This window comes from Sander vitreus, chromosome 9 (genome assembly GCF_031162955.1).
Source record: "Sander vitreus isolate 19-12246 chromosome 9, sanVit1, whole genome shotgun sequence".
NCBI lineage: Eukaryota > Metazoa > Chordata > Actinopteri > Perciformes > Percidae > Sander > Sander vitreus.
The window spans coordinates 877,991-901,007 of NC_135863.1; the positions used below are offsets into that span (position 1 = coordinate 877,991).

At 43.1% G+C, this 23,017-nt stretch overlaps 1 protein-coding gene across 8 annotated transcripts in view; it reads left to right on the forward strand.

Moving 5' to 3' along the window:
• The window catches only part of mast2 (microtubule associated serine/threonine kinase 2), a 244,180-nt gene that overhangs the window by 30,662 nt on the left and 190,501 nt on the right, over positions 1-23,017 (forward strand). The gene's annotated exons all lie outside the window — the stretch shown is intronic.

The window sequence follows — 23,017 nt, forward strand, 5'->3', positions numbered from 1 at the left end:
AACGGAAAACTTATAAGACATGAATTGAAACAGAATTAAAAAGGTAAAACCAATTCCAGTAAAATCCCATTTAAAAAAAAAACTAAAGTTAAATCCGGGTATTATCTCAATGCTATGTAGCTCATTATTGCAAGGATGTAGATGGACTTCATTAATCCAACTGGGAAGTTACTGTTCTCAGCAGCAAGTTACAAGGACACAGCACACATACAGAAAATATAAGAAAAATATACAAAAAAAATGATAAATAAGATTAAAGAGAGTAAGATAACAAAAGATACCAGAACATCTACTCAAAAAATAAACTCAGAGGAATGAAAAGAGGCTTGTTTCGCATGACTTAAAATACCCATGCTGACCCCCCTTGCCCTGTAACGAGGACCCGGGATATGTCACGTCATTTCAGGACCAATATGGAGACCTTTCGAAAACACTCCATTCCTCTCCGTGTTCACAGATATTTTTTTTTGACAGGCAGCCAGGAGGCCAAGACTGAAAACAGAGCGCGCTCGGTTAACCGCGCTAACCCAGCGACCAAACCACACATTTATACTGGCAGTCAGTGCAGCAGGACCCCCGTGGGAATAATGTAGCACGCCGGCTTTGTATTACGTAGTCTGAGAGTAGCCCATCTGTGCTTTTGGATAAGCAATGGCTTGCCACGGCGAATTATGAAGATGGATTCCATTGCAGCAGCCGGTTGGATGCCGGAGTGGAGCTTGGTTGTTGTTCCTGTGAGTAGCGTGAGAGGCCGGTGGCGTTAGACCCAAACGCCAGAACATCTCGCATCCCTTTTTCTGAAGATGATGATGATGATGATGAAAACATGTCAGGCTTTTTCCTGCATAGAGGAATTGTTGGCACCCTCCCAAAATAGGTTTTAGCCAGCACTAAAGGATTGAGAATGAAAGAAAGAAATCCTCTCTGAATGTGTTTTAACAGCAATTTACCAAACAACCGTTGAACAACAGAACATAACCTTGAATATGATTTATTTCAATATTAATACTTTTTTTGAACCACTTTTGTTAATTGGGGTTTTATTAAGTCAAGCATAATAGACATGTTTGCTTATCAAATTGTCAGAAATAACAGGTAAATCAGGTTCTAGTGCACCTTAGTCTCGCATTGCCAGACCCTCCTCCACAGCGCTGTGGAGGAGGGTCTGTCTAGTCCACACAGCATTCCGGGATGGGAGAAAAACGTGCTCTGGTTTATTGGCATTTCTTTAAACCAATCACAATTGTCTTTGACGGCGCTAAGCAACGCTGCAAAATAGTCTCAGGAAGGAACTTGTTTTGGTGGAACATGTGTACGTTCAAAAGTTGTTTTAGTCGTGCAAAAGAAAACTCAGATTGGACAGATAGTCTAGCTAGCTGTCTGGATTTACCCTGCAGAGATCTGAGGAGCAGTTAACCATAGTCCTCAGACATCCACCAGAGTTTAAAATGTCAACACAAAGAAAGAGGAAGGTGACGGACATCCGACCGAACATTTGGGGCATCCAGAGGAATTTTTGGCAGCACGTGAACAATCCCAGAAGTGGAACGTCGTCGTTATAGACTGGGTGCACCTCAACTAGTTTAGACACAGGGTCTTGAGACTGAGTTCTGATCAGATTTAGGTGGGACATGGAGTTTAACGTTTAACATCTCCCCCCTCTTCTCCGACTCAGTGTTGAATCCAGCAGGCTTTACACTGCCAGATATAACACGTTGTAATCCTCAGAGTCTTGGCAAATAAAAACCTGAGTTAAATGGCTGGATATCGGCGCTGAACGGGCTGTTTGCTCTGGTCCAAGCTGCAGCACTCCCTGCATACTTTTCTGACATTTTTAAAGGCTTCTCGCCTCCTTTCATGGCTCCTCTGACTGGTTGTGCTGCCAAAGTCGGTGTCGTTTCGGTTTTGAAACTTCACAGCTCGCAGCACATGACATCTCCAGAGCCAGAGGTTCTTCTGTATTTCTGCACGGGACGCACACATTGTTATTTTCTTTGGATCAAATGATGCGTTTTTACATCCAGCTTTTTGAGTTTCTCGTCACATAATCTATCTGCAGACAGAATGGAATCTCATGACCAATAAATTATACAGTATTTACAAGGATATAAGTAAAATGGCAGCCAAGGAAATAAAAATCTGAATAGTTATCAGTTAAAGTAGAATAACCTGAAAATATTAGAAAAATACAATTCAAGTGCAATCACACTGCAGTTATCATTTGTGCTCAAATTTAATAAACAAAGGTATTTTAGATTTAATTAACATTTGATGACCGTCCGTCTCCTTTTTGAATCCAGTTGCGTTTTTATTCTTTCCGAAATGTAATAATATAAATGCCAAATTGTCTATTGCAGCGTATTTTGTATGCTGACATTGTGTAAGAATATGCATGTAAACCCCTATTTTAGAAATGGAATGATGACACTGCAGTACTGCTTTGAATGGTTTGTTTAGGTGGTGAAATGTCTCTGAAAGGAGCTCCTGCATCAATACATGCGGAAAAGAGAGGAAAATCATTATTATATATTTTTTTTGTAAAAACAAATGGTGATTAACAGAGCCAAAACATGTTTCCAAAGCTGTAGTTTCCTCGTTTGCGCAGCTCTGATAGTGCCATTATAAGACATGAATAAACTATAAACTGTATTCAGCGTTCCTCCAAAAAGCCTCCTTTTCATGTGCCGCTGAAAGCCGTAACGAGGACACCGCTCGGGGGCCGGTTAACCACCCTCTGCCCCAGTTGTGTGTCTTTGAAATCCCGAGCAGACAAATTACATCAGGAATAGGACGAGCATGGCGTCTATGCAAAGCAGAGTGGAGCTGCGAAAATCCAATTAGCTGGTTTCTCATCATATACACTAAAGATTGCATTTCAAGCAGCGCCTAGCGTATGAAAACGACTAACACTTCCTGTCTCCTAAAGGGGCGTGGCCTCGTTTGAACGTGTAGTGAACGCCGTGTGGATGGATGAAAAGTCATATTTAAATAATGTATTATGTTCTTTTGCTAACGTTAGATATTTACACAGCTAAAAGACATACAGTATTTAGCGCCACGGAGATTAGTTTTGTTGGGGGCGTTCACCAACGTTAGCTGACGTTAGCGTCTCTGTGTTGCCAGATCTCGCGAGAGTTCGGTCCTGAGACAGAAACGGGTCTCAAACTAAGTTCATTTTCCCCTGATGTGTCCGTCTGAATAATGCCATTTTAGTGTCAGAATTAGAGCCTGACCGATATATCGACCGGCCGATATTAGGCATTTTCCAAACTATCGGTATCGGCATTTATAACGGCCGATAAATGAATATTTAAAAAATAAAATAAAAATGGACAAAACATCCTTCGACCAAGTTATGAGTGTTGGCGTTGCGTAGTTTGTAGATATATCAGAATATCGGATTTTTAAATCACCAAATATTTGTATCGATATCGGCCTTAAAAATCCTTTATCGGTCGGGCTCTAGTCAGAATGTTCTGGAGATATGTGGCTTGTGAAGAATGGGTCCAATATTTACTTTGGTGACTACGGGGGCGAAAGAATCGCTCATAATCTGTGTTCACGTTCACTTCTCCCGTTGGGATGAATCCACTCAGGACCTGCTGCTAGTCTCCTAAAGAGGCGTGGCCGTGGCCCAGCCCACTGGACACAGAGACAGGAAACTACTCTGAGTCGGGGGGGCGTTCCGGCTCTTAACCGTCTCTGATGGTATCGGACACGGACAGTCTGTTTTTTTTCGACGTGTGATAGCAAAACAATGTCCGGGCCCTGATTCTTTGGACGTCGTCTGGTGGTCATATGATAAAACAGCTGGTGACAGTTTGATCTTGACTCCGCGTGGACGTTGAGGACTAATTTGTGTCAAGCATACCGACCTTAAAGAAGATTTTCTTTCTTTCTTTCAGTAATGAAACATATTAACATTACATTTCCAAATGACTTAGTGACTTTTGACTTTGCCAAAGGGATGACTTCTTGGATTTCAGTTGGACTTGACAACCCCTAAATGTTCTTTATTGATCTTACTGAAGCTTTTGAACCTTTTTATCATATTGAAAAGAAGTGTATGTTCATGATTAACAACTACAAAAAACAGAATTATTGTCTTTGAAAAATATCTCAAGTTTATTTACCGATTGGGCTTACGTTTTAAAGCTCGATCAAGGCATAAGCTCCAGTATTTTACAGTATGATGAAGCTTCCAATGAGTCACTTTGTCCCACAGGGAACGAACCGCTGCGCGCACACACACATGACCACATGGAGAATTACACACTCATTTCCTCATCCTCTTTGTGCATTTGGGTCAAAGCCAGACATTTAATGGGCTTCATCATCGCTGTGGCAGAGTAGCAATGCCGTATGAAAAGCCATTTAACTCCTCAACCCTCTTTATTATTCTAATTGCCTCACAAAGACTGGTCTAAATGCTGTGTGTGTGTGTGTGTGTGTGTCTCATCATTTATTCATGAGTGACTGGTAGATTTTGAAGTCTTTTTTTTTTTTTTTTTTAACTGTGTAAATATCTAATGTTAGCAAAAGAAAATATTACATTATGCAAATACAACTTTTCGTCCATCCACAGGACGTTTACGTCGCTTTTAAACGAGGCCACGGCCATTTAGGAGACAGGACGTGCGTAACGTTTTCATACCACTCCTTCACGTCTATGTATACGTTGAGAATTCTCTGTGAATTAGTTACTAGTAACTTATGAGAAGCTGAACCCTCTCAAATCTGTTTCATATTATCCGTGACAAAGTGATGACGTTTATCTTTGAGCCAGCAAGGAAGACTTCATTACTTCCACAATCCACCTAATCCCTGGAGTTCTCAGTTCTCATCACTGGAATCCATCTCTGATCCTCCTCTCCCGGCAAAATGATTACATTCTTCCTTCTACAAACCGACGTGTGAACAGGGGCAGGTTTCCAGCTGCATATTAGGCCTGCACGATATTGGAAAAAACTGACATTGCGATATGTTTATTCCCTGCGATATATATATTGCAATATGAAAAAAGGCTGTAATTTTTACAAGAGGACATAAATAGCCCTATTGAGAAATAATAAATCATTCTCGACTACTAGGGTGATTTTGTAGGGGAGTGCATTTACATAGAAAATACAAATGAAAAAGTAGATTTTCTAATGTCAACCATTCTTTGTTGAACTTTAATGCTTTACAAACACCAAAGTAAGTAAGCTCTGTGACTCCTCTTCTGAAGAGATATAGGAGAGGGACATTAGGTAGTTAAATACCCTGGTTGACTGACATGACACCATTATATCAATCCAGGCTAAAGTGAATGATATTAATAATGAATGCATGTTGCTTCCTCTAAATGTCAGGTTGTGGTCGACTCGCGGGGCCTGCTTTGGTTGTTTGATAAATGGATCAACGTTGATGGTGATTGGTGTTTGGCTGTGCATGCAGAGCCTGCATGTCACGCACTAGCAGCAAACTGTGTGTCCAAGAACACTTCGGTCGGTGTAAATGACGTTATGTCACTGTTGTAGATTAGTGTTACGTTTCCAGCGTCGCAGCTCCGAACCGTAACGTTAGTTGGGACAGACGCCTTGTTTCTTTAGGCTAATTATGTTAGCATTAGCCTGGCTGGTAGCAGCTTTCTGCGGTGAAAAATGGCCAGGAGACGTCGTGATTATGTTGCATTAATCAGGTGATTTAGTTTGTCTTTTGCGACTACTGTAGCTTCACTACATGGAAAAGCATGTGCATCACTGTGTCAGCGGCAGCTGCCGCTTACCGTACTTTTCTACACACGGGAGAGCCTCACTTCCCATAACAATAAACCCCCGTCGGACTTAAAGGAATTTGGGGTGTTATTTTGTGTCTCTGGTGCTTCCACACGCATACAAACTGGGAGAAAAAATCATCCATGCTGTTCTGAGTGAGATACGGTGTCTGAATGTGTCCTGCCTTCAGTCTCTGGGTGAGCTGGTCAAAATCTGCACGGCTTTCTAGGTCACTAGCCGAGACGAGGGGGATAACCGTAGCATGCTAGCTCGTTCTGAATGGCAAAGCACTGCTACAACACACACTAGTTCACCATAATCTACAAAAGAACTACTTCCATGTCCCTGTTCTGCAGGTATTTCACACAAAGTTGGAAGTGCGCCCTCGTTTAGAAGAAGTCTCCCTGCTAATCCTGCCTTGTACTACTGAAGTTGGAGAAACAGCTATGCTTCGCGATGTAAACAATGAAACAAAATATCGTGCAGCTCTAACTCATATTCACCCAAACTCTGGCCTGCGTCGTTACCGTCTTCCTCTCACATCCGTATGTGTTTGTTTGAGGAACAGAAAAAGGAGAAGTCCAACCTTTTGTGTCCCCCTAGCTCATCCTGGCACGGCCATTTTGCAGAGAGAAAGAGGATGAGGAGGGAGGTGTGACATTTCCTCAATGCGACCCACTGTCACAAAGAAACCTCCCTCCTGTAACATTTTCCCTCCTCATTCATCGTCTCCTCTTACTGTAGCCAACGCTGCGGCTGCTTCCAAAACCTTTTCCCTTTTTAATGAAGAGATCCACAGCAACCGTGATGTTATCTGGACTGTTACGCCGGTGGTTTATTTCCCCCTGGCTTCCCGCTGGGACTGTGCTGGCCAGTGAAGGTTACCTCACACTGGGAGGGGGGGTGGGGGGAGGTATGTTCACCTGCCGAGTCTGACCTCACATTAACAAACACCTCCTCTATCATTCCTCTGTTTCTTCTCCTGTTGTTTGTCTTTATTTGTGTCTGTCCTGACTTTGCAGTCTCTTACTCTCTGCTTCTCTAGCTGTTTTCACTAATGAACTCCGGATAGTGTCCGAGGAACCAGATCCCTAGCCTGGTTGACACCAGACCCTTCTCAGTTGTAACTGAGAGTGGGTCTGGGGAAGGTTAATTCGCAGCTCATTTCCAATAGGGGGGTCACCAACGGACGTGGCTCAAAGGCCTCTGGGCGCAATTGGATAGTCCTTCAACCAATCAGACCAACGATCCGGGTGACGTAGCAGCGACAGCGGCATCAACGGGTTCGGTGGCCGCCATGTTGAATGTAAACAAAAAGCTGCTCGCCGTCGCTGCGATATCGTCATCGTGTAAAGCCCGTCTCAACGGTTGTGATTGGTGTAAAGCCCGCCTCAACGGTTGTGATTGGTGTAAAACCCGCCTCAACGGTTGTGATTGGTGCCTCGGTTTGGAAAAATTGGAAATTGGCTTGAATGGGATCTTGGCCAGACGGGCATTGTCCGGAGTTTCCCTTTCTCACGGGTGCAACACAACAGGGGATTGTCTGTGTCAGATCTGTTTTCACTTACTTGAAATACTTTGGCTGCATCCACTACGTTTTGGTTTAAAAAATGAACATCTTTTGCTACGTTTACGCCTCGCGTTCACACTACTGCAGCGTTTCCTAGCCTCTAAAAACGGAGACATTTTGGAAACACCGCTGCCCCCGTTTTGGTTAAAAAAAACTCTGGGGTTGCACTGTAGTCTGGATGGGCAATGACATTGATTGTTTTTGTCTTAAAACGTAGCTTAAAAATGAAAATGTTGTAGACTAGATGTAGCCTCTGTTTGGTTTAGGCGAGCAGCAGCCTGACTGATATGTATACTAGAGGTGTGAATCTTCACTGATCTCCTGATTCAGTTCAGTTACGATTATCATGTCTTTGATTCAGTATCTCGATGCATCACATAACAAACAAACATAACAGAATATGTAAACAGAAAGGTTGTTAGGTCTACATTAAATTGTGAACAGAAATAATCGATTATGGCCCGGCCGATTAGCGATGCAGCATCGTCCACGATAATCGCATCGATTATTTAATTAATTTCCACACCTCCAATGTATACAGTATGCCAGCTATGACGTCTAGTGAGCTTGAAGATCCATGTTTTTAATGTATATCTGTATGTTCATGTAGTGGTAACTGATGTGACTCAGTCTGTTGGTCTGCAAAAAGACTCCATTAGGTTTTGTTTGAAATGTGAAAGAAATCGTGTTTCTTTGTCTAAGAAGCCATCTTTATGTGACCCTACATAGGACACAAACTGTCTTGTAGATAGGACACTAAACCAACGTTTCATTTGTCCTTTTGGGGAATGTATGGCATTAACCTTAATTAGCTATAGCTGATAAAGTATGGCTGTAACAGTTGTCATTACTGTCTATATGAAACCAATGGTCTCTGGGTAAAAATAAAATGATTTAAAAGCTGCAGCGGCACCAGTAGAAAACCAACAAAACTGTTGTGGCGAGCACCAATTGTTTGGGCGTAGATCGGCATGTGTTGACCTTCGCAGCATTTCCATTTTACCGCAGCATTGTTGGAGGACACTCTGAGGCTCTGCGGCACAGGATGGTGCAGTCGCTGAGTCCTCTCACAGCTCCTCATTATGGCTTTCATAACAAGATGTAGTCGGACAACACAAACCAACTCGACATGGTTTTAGAAGCTTGTGGGTATGGAAAGTTCGAGGGTTGGTGTCTCGCAGCCAAAACTGACAGTAGGGCAAAATAAATGGACTCTGCCTCTGGCTAAGTGGCCTCTTTTCGACCTCCCCCTCCCGTCCCTGATCACACTGTGTGTTTGGGAGGGCAGACATGACCTCATGTTGCCCCCGGCGACGGAGTCTTCTCAGAAGGTCTCTTATCTCTGCCAGCCTCGCCTCGGCGTGGGCTGAATGTGGGGGCGGATCTCTGCACTAACTTTTTGAAACTGGTGGCTATGTAGTTGTTGAAGCTGGTGGCCTCACAGGAAGGCCAGAGATCAGTTCGTAGCATTTGAACAGGTCCTTTAAGGCCTGCGGACACGCTGCCTTTAACCTGGACCTTAGATTTAAAGATGACCTCGGCCACGTGTACAATATATATTCATTATTTTCTTGCATAAACACGCAGATATAAGCAGTATGGAAGCGTTCCCTATGCAGGGTTTCCGCGGGGTCTTAAAAAGTCTAAAATTCCAAAATCAAAATTTTAGGCCTTTAAAAAGTCTTAAATTCAAAAAACATATTGTGTCCTACGTCCGTGTAACGCTATCCTTAATGCTCTTTGAAATGTTTTATTTTTTTTTTTTTATTCTGTGGTTTTGTAGTTCTTTCCAAATCAGAATTTGCTGTACACGTACAGATTATTATTACTCTGTCACTTTTATTCAAGTTTAATCATTTCATTTACTTTGCAAGTACTTTTGTGTATTCTGCATTTCCTTGTACTTTTATGTCCTGTTATAGGTCTTACATTTTCATCCATAAAGGTCTTAAAAAGGTCTTAAATGTGACTTGTTGAAACCTGCTGAAACCCTACCTATGGTCGCTGCAGGCTTGCAGAATGAATGAATGACTCCACTGTCTCCACTTCTCTCTCTGTCTGCTGCTGTCTCACTGTCAAAAAAACAAACCCCTGCACGGAAAGTGAGTTCATGCTCGCTGAAGTGTGGGGGTGTAGTCCACGCTGCGAGGAGTCTGTGTGGTGAGGTCGTTCGCTTTGCTTCACGGTAGAGCCCGACCGATGACGGGTTTTTAAGGCCGATATCGATACAAATATTTGGTGATTTAAAAATCCGATATTCTGATATATCGGCCAATATATAACGCGTAACAAAAACACAAACCAATTTCCCTAACATTAGTTGTTTGTCGTTATTTATGAGTCCTCACTTAAATAATATGTTTGTTTTATTGTCACGACAGAACAGAGGAACATCAAAATATATTAAAGTTCAGATAAATAAAATGTATAAAAATACAAACTTAAAGGGTTAAACACGAGTGTTGCCAACAGGGGCGTTGTAGAGCGCCCCCTCTGGTGGACCAACTATGCAACACCAACACTATACCATGACGTTAAATCCTCAGAGAAATGTGTTATACCATGACGTTAAATCCTCAGAGAAATGTGTTATACCATGACTTTAAATCCTCAGAGAAATGTGTTATACCATGACTTTAAATCCTCAGAGAAATGTGCAGGTTATAGCATATTTTGTGTCCCACAGAAACACCATCTGTGCGGCTCAGTTTGTCCCCAGATCTTCTCTCTGTCTCTGTCTCTCTGTTTCTGTCTCTCTGTCCAGTTTAGTCCGGTTTTATTTTTGAAATATTCATTTATCGGCCATTATAAATGCCGATACCGATAGTTTGGAAAATGCCTAATGTCGGCAGGGCTATGCTTCAAGGTCCGTCCCACCAAAAAGAAAAAGAACCTGCAGTTAACTCCGAGGCTGTAATGTGTTCAGTTGTTAGTGTGCTGGTACGGCTGCTGTTTCCAGAGAGTATGCTGTCAGTGCTGTTACTGATTAACCATCACACGCTGTTTTCTTTGCACAGATACCGATCTCCCCGGAAACAACGCAAACACAGAAACCATAAATTTGCCTTAAGTCCTGGTTCCAGATCCAAAGCCCTTAGGATAAAAAGATTTACTATAATCTATCCATCATCGGATCACGGAACTCTTTTTTTTTTTTTTATTTATTTATTTTTTTTTTTTGTAGAAGTAGGAGCAGTGTGAGAAACCTAACACAACAATATGTGTGTGCTTAGATCATTTGAAGGAATTTGAAGGAACATTTAGTCCACTTAAAGTGTCATTAAGAAAAACTGGTTGCTTATATTTAAGCCGACACGCTTGGCATCATCTTAGTAATTTCCAAGTAAGTGCATTTTGGAGCTATGCAGTCTTTAGATGATCATTATTATGATTATGGTTGTTTTTTATGGAAACGCAGAAATCACAATAATATTCCTCACGGTTCTCTTTCATGTCGGGGCCTGAATGAGATTTTTACCACACGACAAGTCTTTTGATTGTAGCATTTAAGCTTGTTTTTTTGGCTTTTGTTTTTGGAGTTCTTTGCTTTTTGCGTGTGGACAAACGGTTTTCCACAGACCACAGCTGGGGAAAGGCAGCACTTGTCCGGGCCCACTTCACACTCCTCCCTACAGTCCCTGCATCTCCTTCCATCATTCACATCCATCTGTCAAACTACTTAGCTTCCTTTCTTTTCACATATTTCATATTTCTCCCCGAGTACCTAGCTCCAGGAGGGAACACAGCTGGAACACATCAGCACGTGTATCAGCTCTGATTATGCCCTCACTCACTCACTTACTCATTCACTCTGCACACACTGCACACACACACATACACCACACACACTTCTTTCTCCCTCTCACACACACACACACTGACGCAGCACTCGAGCCCGTCGCCTCACTGACAGACAGGAAGCAGAGATGATGCAATGTAATCCTGCTCAGACACGCGTGATTAATGTCATGATGTAATCCTCTCTGTTTGCCCGGCAACACGTGACAGGCTGTTAACCTGTTCACCTCCAACAGCGACAAGACACACTCAACTCCAAAACCAACGGGGTCGGGTTCAGACTTGTGACTGCCTCGCTGTCTCCATTCCTAGAAGGACCTTTGACTCTGCTCAATCATTTGTCAAAATCTGTCAAGTGTTGAAAGTTGTCAGTTCATTATTTGATCAAATGGTGTCTAATCAAAATGATCATTTTAAAGAGTTTTTTTTTGCATTTTAGGCCTTTATTTGTATAGGACAGCTTAGACTTGAAAGGAGAGAGAGAGAGGGGGAATGACATGCAGCAAAGGGCCGCAGGTCGGAGTCGAACCCGCGGCTGCTGCGTCGAGGAGTAAACCTCTATATATGGGCGCCCGCTCTACCAGGTGAGCTCACCAGGCGCCCAACGTCTAATCACATTTAATGGCAGTTTTTTACGGCCTCTTAACACCGGGGATATGTCGCCACTTTTTTTCCTTTCGTCTGTACCTCAGCTCAGCTACGTGGTGTCATGGACTAGCGCTGAAAACTACTCGACAAAAGTCTGGAGTTCACGGACATATGCGTGGTCAAATCCCCGGCTGTGAACGGTTTCATTTCCTATAAATTCTTCGCAGTAAAAGTCCTCCGTTATTTTGGTATTTGAATGTTTTTATTATGAAGCAGCAAAATCCGGAAATGTTGGGGATTCATTAGCAGTAACGTACCGTGACTCCTATAAGCATTGTGCGTTGTTACTTAGCAACAGCATTCTTTGACAAAAGCTGTCCAATCCGTTACAAGGAATGTTTTACAATCCACCCGCCACTGTGGCTGGTATACAACGCAAAGTCACCCGCCACTTTGAAAAAATACCCGCCATTGGCTGGTGGCGGGTGCTAATTTCCCACCCTGCTAGTAAATAAAACAACCCACTGGCCTGTTCGGGCAAGTGGGTCGCGAAGTCACGACAGTCAAGTAAACAACAGTGCGAGTACCACAGTTTCTCCGTGGGGTCAGGGTGACAAACGGCGACGAAAGCCCTGACGTCTGATTGACCATGAAAAACTGCGCTCCTGCGGCCCTGTGAAATAACGAACGCTGCGGCTCCTCTGACTCCCCGCTGCAGAAGACGCCGTATTCCCCCGATACGGGAAACTGAGGTAGTGTATTATTGGCACTGGTATTAACATCTTTCAAACGATGCCCAGACAACTTTTGTTTCTCTACGACTGTACATGGAAAGTAAACGGTTGTGTGGTTATGAGAGATGACACCATGATCAATTGGTTCATTATTTAGTCATTGCAATTTCGGAAAAAAGTATGAAATGCTTTCCCAAGATGATCTCTTAAAATGGCCTTTTTTCCCCATAAAACCACCAAAAGTGATGGGAGTGTGACTCAAAAGGCTCATTTGTGTGACATCCTGTTGTGTTCTTTAACCCCCAAATGTAGCACAACACAAGTAGACTTTATTCTGTTTCCCTTCAGATTGTTTATAGATCTCGGCATTTCCGATCGCACTTGAAAGCAGCTTCGTTTCCCGGAGAAACGGAGAAAGAAAAGAAAGGGAGGGACTGAGGAACCAGTCAGCTGTGACACAAACTCCCGGGCAGTTCAGCGCTTGTGTTTGGGTTTTTTTAAAACTTTCTTGTGGCAGAGCTGGAGGCAGTGATGTTTCCTGTTTCCTGTACGGGACTCTCACACCGCCTCAAAACACACCGTCGGGTTGCGTTTCTCCAAAAGATGAATCCGTCCCAAGTTTATGACCGTATTGAGTGAAAAGCAAAACAAATATTCATTCACCAACATTGAAAATCGATTACCTAACCAATAGGGCTGGGCAATATATCGATGTTATATCGATATCGCGATATGAGACTAGATATATATCGTAATATATTGTGTTGTCTTTTCCTGGTTTTACAGGCTGCATTACAGTAAAGTGATGTCATTTTCTGAACTTACCAGACTGTTCTAGCTGTTCAATTATTTACCTTTACCCACTAAGTCATTAAATCATTTGGAGATTATGTATCAAAAATCTCATTGTGTAAATAACATTGTGTCAAAGCACCAATAGTCAACCATACAATATCGTCGCAATATCGACATCTAGGTATTTGTTCAAGAATATCGTGATATTTGATTTTCTCTATATCGCCCAGCTCTACTAACCAAACGAACGAATAACCGAATAGTCAAACATTCGTATCCAACCCTAGCTTATACACGATTAAAATGCGGAAAGCTTAAAGCTGTATTTCACTGGAAAGGCTTCCAACACGGAGGGCGTACAAGAGTCTGCAGCTAAAGACAGAGTCTTGCTTCACTATTCGAGACGCCATGGACGCTGTCGGAGATGTAGGAGAACAGGAGTTAATGGTGCATGCACCTTGTAAACTCAGTGGAGTGGGGAAGCAGTAGGTGCAGGCTGTACTGTGAATGTACTGTCTGCTTGTCAGTGTGCTGATAATAGCAACCAGCTCAGTAGCTGGAGGCCAAACAGCAGCAGAGCCAGGCCTGGAGCAGCATTTGCATGGAGTGTTTTTAGAGGAGAGACACATTGAGGTAAACAATGGTTTAAGTACATAATGTGCCTTTAAGTAGGATAGCTGAGACATTAGACACAGTTTACATTGGCCTGAAGGAACAAATGATGATTTCCCAGAGGAGAAGCTGCTGTCTCTAACGTATGTTTGACATGTACATATAAATGTTATTGTATGGAGTCACAATCCAATCATCCTTGCGGAAGGAGAGATCCCTTATGAGCGGTAGAGATGGAAAATTAAACCCATTTTAAAGAAAAGATTGACAACCAAGGATACATTTGACTGCTTGTTACATTAAAAAGATCACTGCACAGCTGCTTACACATCTTAAAACAATCTTGTGATTTGTACTTAATAGGCTAAAAACGTTCGTGAAACACAAGCAGTCCGAGGATCAGGCAGGTTGTTAACAAGGTAGTCTCGCTTTGCCCTGCGGAGGAGGGTCTGGCTACTCCACATAGCATTCTGGGATGGGAGGGAAACGTGCTTTGGTTTAATGGCATTCCTTTAAACCAATCAGAATCGTCAATGCCCAAAGTCCATCTCCAACAGAAAACACTGTTCACAAACTGCTCCAAACAGCTCTATTGTAGTCCAGCCTTTACTTCAGAGACAAACGTGGTCACTTTGGAACACTCATACTCTACTTCTGACTGGCTTGTAGTCCTTACCTAGGTACTGCACATGTGCGACTCCCAACAAAGATGGAACAGAAGTGAGAGATCTCACTCTGTAGCTAAAACAGAGAGCTCAACACACAGGGTGAAAAGAGGAGCTGCAGCAATGTGCAGTACAACAAATATATGGTGTTCCTGGTACAACCTCTAAATACAATCATGATCCTGAGAATGAGCATAATATGATGATGATGATGATGATGATATCTACTTTATGTAGAGGTCAAACTGAAAGCGAGCACACCTGAAATGTCGGTAATATTCCTTCATTTGACAGTTTGCACATAACTAGAGTAAGTACAGTTAGTTAAAGTTGAAATGATGAAATCAAACAAAAATATGATCCAAGTTGATCAAAAGCTTCGACACGGTGAAGACCAGCCCGGTACTACTTAGGCATGCATCAATCATATTGTGGCATGTTTACAGGAAACAGGTTCGTCTGGTGGCAGCGCCAGCATAAACAAAACTGCTGAATGTTAAACTGTGGTCGGTTCTGCTGCTGAGGAAGCAGTCTTGTTCTCCGCTGGTGGTCAGCTTACACACCCACACACACACTGAGAAAAACGAGGACCCTCGTGGCTGCTTCCTCCCCGAACCAGCTAACAAAAACAACCAACCGTCTGTTAAGGGGGCGGCTGTGGCTCAGTGGTAGAGCAGTCGCCTGCCAATCGGAAGGTGGTTGGATGGTGGTTGGATCCCTGGCCCTGCAGTCCCATGTCGAAGTGTCCTTGGTCAAGACACTGAACCCCAAGTTGTGTAAATGTGTGTGAATGTTTATCTGATGAGCAGGTGGCACCTTGTACGGCAGCCTCGGCCACAGTGTATGAATGTGTGTGAATGGTTCCTGTACTATGTAAAAGCGCTTTGAGTAGTTGTTAAGACTAGAAAAGCGTTATATAAATACAGTCCATTTACATTTAAATCCTCCTTTCCACACGGTGCACTTTGCTGTGTAATGGCTACCCATCTATCTCTCTGTGCCTGCCCGCATTACAATTCACTTAGAAGCCATTGGGGGTAATTTAGCAGCCCTTCTTCAGCTCATTGAATCAAACAGTCAACTCACGCTGGAGCCAAGAGAGTTTTTAAATCACGTTTTGGATCGTCCGGCCTCTTTAGCTGCCAGGAAAACAATACACAAGATTGATTGAGCCTGTTTTCTGGTTGTTTTTTTTTTGCTGTGTGGGCCTGAGCTGCAGGGGAATTGTGAGACTATGGGCGAGCTGCCTTGCTGACGTGCACAACTGTCTGTCCGCTGCCCGTCTGTCTGTACGTTCGGTGGTAGAATTTAACCTATTGAACCCCCCCCGCACCATTAACTGCATTATCTTTGTATTCTTTGTGAGAGAGAACCTCAGAGAGTTTGGTTTCAGCCCGGTGTGGTGACAGATGTGATGGATTGTAGATGTACAGGTTACATCAGAGTGTGTCACTGCGCTCCGCGGGACGCGACAAAAGATGAATGTCGGCCCAAATGTGATACAGCGGGGGACTCGAGTCCAGAGGGATGCTGGGAGAGTGGAGGAGGAAGAAAGAATGCAGAAGTTGAGAAGAAGATTATGAAATCCTCTCAGTGTTGTAAGTTTACATGCCTTTCTGTCCAGTAATCACTTTATGGCAATTGTTGGTTGCTTTTTGTTATCTGTTATCTTTTAAATCACTCCGTCACAGATCCTCTTGTGAAAGATTTGCGGTCTTTGCTGCCTCATTTCACTCCAGTGTTTTGAGATGATTTTTTAGGACTGTACTGTACTTACTAATAGGGCTGCCACTAATGATTATTTTCATAGTAACTGTTAAAGAAGCTCGGTCTGATACCGTAACGACTGAGGTGGTTTAACCCGGAGTGACCTGGCTGACGCGATGACATTAACATGCTGTGTAGCGTTCAAGAATCGCCTGACGATGTTGCGTTGCAGAATAACAATATGTTTATTTGGTAAACCGTTCAGCATGAAATGTCCATTCTTTCAGTTTTCAGCGTTAAATCCATAAACAATTAGACAACGTTTGAACAAAGGGCTCGGCGCCAATGCGCTGCAGCGTCCCAGCGCTCTGTGTCACGGCGGCAGCGGTCAAAAACCATTTGCCCTTTCCGGGCCAAACACCTGCCGGCAACAATTTGGAGCTTACCTTATAACCTTGCCCCAGGTAATACAACAGCGACACCCAATGTACATACAAGAAACAACACCCAAAGTCTGAACACTCGAAGCAACATATTTGGCTCCTACAGTAACTATTGATAAGATATACTTTATTGTCCACGAATGGAAATTAGTTTTGGACTCTGTCCGTTCCGCAGCTTTAGAAAGACAACACAAAATACTCTCATGTAACACAAAACATACTCTCATATACATTAGACAGGCACCTATATAGTAAGCACATTAACTCCTACTTTCAGTGGCAGTTTTTAATTGAACAACCCTGTCGGCTGCATTCTCCGCAATAAGTGTAGCACAGCCCTTGCACAATGAGATATTGCCCAACCCCAATGGCCTACGTATTGCACAAATGACACATTTCCACATAACATATGCAGTACACAATGACATATTGAACAATCCAACAGCCCATATATTTCACCACTAACATATTGCATAACCCCAATAACCTACTTATTGCACGGTGACATAGTGCACAACCCAGCCAGCCTACATGTTAGTGTTGATAAGTTTAATGGACATAGGCACAAATGAGTGTTTATATTGGTTTAGCTTGCATTTAGGAACCCTGAATCTTCTGCCAGAGGGTAAAAGCTGAAATTCTGGGTGAAGTACGTGGGTCGGATCGGAAGCTATTTTTTGTGCCTGTCTGATAACCGACTGCTCATAAATTGTCTGGGGGGGGCAGATGGTTTTTGACCCCCATAATCTTCATTAGGGCTGTGTATTGGCAAGAATCTGGCGATACGATACGTATCACGAATCAATATATTGCAATATATTTCAATACTGTGCGTAAGGCGATATATTGGGATTTTTTAAAGTATAATTTAAAAACACAGTGCATTATCGGTATGTACACCAAGGTACTTGTCAGAGCTAACCTGAGTAATGAGTAAGTTGTTGATCACTACAGGCCTGGTGTCACCTATGGCCTTTGGGTCTAACACCATCTCCTCAGTCTTGGTCACATTTAGCACAAGGTAGTTGTCGTCGCACCACTGGACAAATGCCTCAATTTCCGTGTGATACGCTGCTGGGCTTCTGTCTTTGTGCATACGTTCGAGGATTGCTGTATCATCTGAGAATTTAATAATAATAAATGTCAGTGTGGAGTCTAGTGCAGTCGTTAGTATACAGTGTAAAGAGGACTGGAGAGCTGACACAGCTGGTCTCTAAAGTATCCGAAAATGGTGAAAAATGTGGATCGGTGTTTCCCCAAAAGCCCAAGATGACGTCCTCAAATGTCTTGTTTTGTCCCCAACTCAACGATATTCAGTTTCCTGTTACAGAGGAGAGAAGACACTAGAACATATTCACATTTAACAAAGCTGGAATCAGAGAAGTTTTACTTTTTCTTCCATAAAAAAAGACTCAAAGCGTTCAATCGATTATCAAAATAGTGGAGGATTAATTAAATAGTTGACAACTAATCGGTTAATCATTGCAGCTCTATTTGAAATCCTACCTTATTCTGTCAGTTTAAAAGCCTCAGTCACAAACGAATCACAGCTCTCAAGGATGCAAATAGCAGCCCGTGCAGTCAGTATGTGTTTGTTCTGTTTTTAATCACTTAGCCTGCACGTCAGTAAAGACTTGACCAGTGCAGTGAGATACATTGGCCACCACATGCTTTTAAAAGAGGAACTCACTCTGTCTAACCTCTGTGGGTTGGAAGGTAAATCTGTTGTTCCTCTGGCTGCACACGGTATCACAGCTGCGTGCTGTCTGCGGTACTTGTGACCACACTAAGCTGTGATGTAGCACTGCACTATAGTACGACACTATACAACCACAACAGTACACAGGGTGTGAAAACGCCACGCTGTCACCACGAGCTGGCTACGCAAGCAGGGTTTTTGAGACTCCAGTTGTTTTTTTTGCACCCTTTTGCCGGGTAGGTCATAGAGTTTGTGGGAAACATTTAAACAAGAGAGATGGAATTTCCAGCTAACTCACAAAGTTTCTTCTGCCAGCAAAAGTCGTTCCCACTCTTTTAAAGACTACAAATCTTGAATGGCAAAACTGTTACTGCTGTGTAGAGCTGCAGTTGTTTGTTGATTAATCAATTACTCGGATCAACAGAAACCAAATCAGCAGCCGTTTTGATAACTGATTTATAGTTTCGGACAAAATGCCAAAAAATAATAAGGCTTCCAACCTCTCAAATTGTTTTTTTTTTACTTGTTTTACATGAAAGTCAATTGGATATTTTTTTTTCCCAGTCAAAAGGAAACATTTTACTTTCACATGACCTTATACTCTAGGTAATTGTGATGGGTGTTTACAGTTTTGTGTTGTTTAAGGAGAAAAGACATTGATAATGATAATAATTGTTGGCTAATTCTGTGAGTGAACCCTAACCCTAAAAGCTGATTTGTAGTAGTAGAGCCTACATCGTAGCCTATGTGAGTGGCCTACGCCGTTGATTGGACCGCCAAAGATTTGGCCGGAGAAAACCCAGGAATATACCGCACACCCAGACGGAGTACTGAAGGAAAATGAAAATTGAGCGGAGGTACGTAGGAGGGCGGAGCCAGGCTAGATTTGCTTCACTCACCAGCCAGAAAAAAACAACGGTAATCTATTGAGTGGCTGGTCACATTTCAACATTCACTAGCCATTTGGCTGGTGGACGAAAAAAGTTCATTTAAAACCCCGGGGGCTTGTCGGGCTACGGCGTAGATTCAACGCAGAACCATAAAAGGCTTAAGACTTCTTAACCCAAAGTGTCTGCGGTCACTTTACTCGTTTACACAAGCTGTGAGTCCATTACAAATGACCTTAATTGGTGCACATTGTGTGGATTAGCCCGGACATCCTGAGCAGATGTTTCACGGCAGTGTAAATAAAACAGACCCCGCCATGTCCTTGAGTCCCTCATAAACCGCCACCGTATCAGCGCTGTAGTTTACGCTGTAGACTTTGATGTTCACCACGTCAGACAGGCTTCTATCTCCTCTTTTCTGAGACAGGTAGAGTTCACCTGCTGCACCCATGACCGCATGACCACACACACATTACAGCTGTAGATGTGTGTCAGTCTTCTTATCCCTTAGCCGGTATAGACCAAGATGTTTGCGTGTGTGTGTGTGTGTGTGTGTGTGTGTGTGTGCGTGTGTGGCGCGTGAAGATGACGTAGTGTTAAGAGCGACAACGATGGCGAGTAGCGATGGGAGTGAGAATGTGTTGCTAATTTTGAACCCTGACACACACTCCAGACTAAGGTGTTTGGTGTTTGGAGCCCCCAACGTCGTCTTCCAGGCAGCGCTGGCTGGAAGGCACTAGGATAAGGCAATGGTTATGGTCAAAGTCAGTTAAAGAAATGGACAAAGTGACGCTGTTGTTTTCAACGGAGACCAGTGAAGGATATTAGAAGCACTTTTCTGGTGATGGCTGAGCGTTACTGAGCAGCCTCCAACTGAGAGAGACGCCGTAAATGTGACGTGAGCAACCTGTCTGAAAGTTGGAAGTCTTCTGGTAGCTGTGCCAAGAGAAATCTCAATCATTCCCAATCTAGCAAAGACGGAGAGCGTAGGTATATGTAAGGAGATAACATAGACACAGGCTCATTATTGCTACATAAAATGCTAGTTAACATTAGTAATTAAACTTAAACAGCTAATGGAAGTCCAAACTGCCTGAGAGCTTCTCCTGTACTATACGGTAACTCCTCTACTATGAGACAGTAAGTCTCGTGGTTATGACCCAATCGTTAGCCTATTTTTACAAAAACGTCTGCTACGGAGCCATAACGTGAGGTACAAGGTAATGGAGCCTTTTATACATTGTCGTGTTTCTTTAGAAATAAACAACGGACAAATAGAGTCTTTAAACACTTCAGATGTAAAGTTGTTCGCTGTCAAAGTGACGTCAAAATTAATGGCAGTCAATGGGATGCTAACGGGGGGTGATGGCTTGGTAGCGTTAAAATGGCTCCATAGGAGCTACGCTTTGCGGAGGCTGGATTACCCCCTTGGTTAGGGTTAAGGTTAGGGATAGTTGCCTTGAAGTCGACGGTCGCAGCGCTGCCTTGAAGTCGACGTTGGGGGCTTAAAACACCATCGAGCCCAGACGAACTCAGACAGCTCTCTCAATAGTTAGTGTCTTATTTATTGGACACACGCACACGCACGCAAGCACACACACACGCACACTTACTCTCTGACCTCTTAGCTGTCTTCCATGCTGCTATATTACATTTTCAGTCCGTACAAGGAGCAGTGATCAGCAGATTGCTTGTAATCACACCCTCCCTCGGCAGATCACGGTCTGTCTGCCACCTGCCGGTTAAATAAAGAGCTACAGCAAACGGGCTGTGACACTGGATTCAAATGGATTCAGCGTGCTGCAGCACTTGGCATGTCTCACATTGAGCTTCCTTCCCCCAGAGACAAACCCATCATCGGCTACACACACACACACACACATCTGCAGCGACCGGAGCTGTCGACCACCAATAATGCAGTCAGCCAGTATTATGTTGGACAAGTAGAAACCCTTTGTTTGATCTGGTTACACGTTTGAATGAGACAACAGTGGGGGAGCAACAGGCGAAACAAAGGTGGTGGTATCTTATATTTATGGATAGAGACTGTAAAAGAAATGCTTATATGACAGCCTTTCCGTTTCATGATCCCTTCCAACAGCAGCATATAAAACGATGTTAATGTGATGCAAAAGTAGGTTCACTAGCGCTGCAACTAGAGCTGCAAAGAGTAATCGATCAGGTCTTATTGGCGGAGAGTAACGGAAGCTTTCACTAAAGCTCTTTCATACGTGCAGCCGTCTGGGAGCTGTGTGTGTGTGTGTGTGTGTGCGTGTGCGTGCGCGTGCGCATGCTTGTACATCTGGATGTGGGCCTTCCAGATGTTTCTGGGAAAGTCTCATCTGATCCATCGGCAAGAGCGAGGAGGATATGAGCCCAGTAAGGACTAGTTTCCATAGCAACAGCAGATGTTTCCAAAATTGTTTCAGCCTGAATCCCACACACAGACATTCTGTGTGTGTGTGTGTGTGTGTGTGTGTGTGTGTGTGTGTGTGTGTGTGTGTGTGTGTGTGTTGGCTGTGCTGTATTTTCTCTGGAGTGTCTCTTTGGAAAGCTAGGGAATATCCAGAGGAACTTTTCCTTTATCACGCTGACAAACTGAATTATAAGTCCGACTCTCGGCTCGCTCTGCAGCTGCTCGGCGACTGAAAGTGTCGGCTAATGACAGAGAGCCGGCGTCACCCGCGCTGAGTGCCTGCACTTTAACTGCTCCCGTTGCATGTGGAGAAAACCAGGTGTGTGTTTCTGTTTAGACAAGTGTGTGCTTAACCACTCGTGTTTGTTTGTTGTGGCCGTGTGAGGCAGCGATGTGGTGTCAGCGAGCGGTTAGCGTCGTGCTTTATGACTTTGTTTTTGGCTCTCAGCCCGTTCTCTTCTCTCTTTTTACAGGGACCCCCAAACTGTCGGGGCTTTTTTTCCTCTTTACTTGAAACCAGGTTTACGGATGAACAGAACATTTTATTTCATACAGTTTCAGCAGGGCTGATTCTTTCTGTTTTTATGTTTTTATTAAAGATTAAAATACACAGAACATTTTCAGTTTCAAAGTTCATAATGTTTAACGCGGAGCATAGCAGGAAGGTGTTTTGTGTGTGTTTTTTTATTTATTTTTCTATCTAAAGCAGGGACCCCTTAACTGAAAGAGAGAGCAGGGACCCCCTACTACATATATTGTATCGAATTAAGTTGCATATTAAACTGGGCCTTCAATAACTTGTAGGGCGTCCTAAAGCCTTTATACATATGTATTTTGCATAGAATCCTAAGCTATTCAAATAGCCTAATAATTGTTGGCATGATTTTATAAATCATGTTTTAATGTTAAACATATATGTGGCACACATCTGTGGATGACCCTAGTGACTACCTTTACTATGGGCCAGTAAGCAGTGGGGATTTATATTTGCTAATAATATGTTGGATTCATGTTGAGACTTCTTAAAAACAGTTTACAGGGTTCATACGTTTTGAAAAAACCAGGAAAAAGTTATGGAATTTGAAAAAATGCAAATCCCAGGCCTGGAAAGGTTTTGGAAACATAAAAAGACCCAGAAAGTTTTGGAAAAATCATGGAATTTAATATGTGATAATAATATGTGATTAATAAATGTATTTCACGTCGTCCTAACCTCACCGTTCTATTCGGGGCGCGATATTACGACTCCCACTATGAACTACATACATTATCATTCATTTTATTGTTAAACCTCTGAGGGGAAACTTGAACACTGATTTTTATTCTTATTGTATAATGTCGACTGAC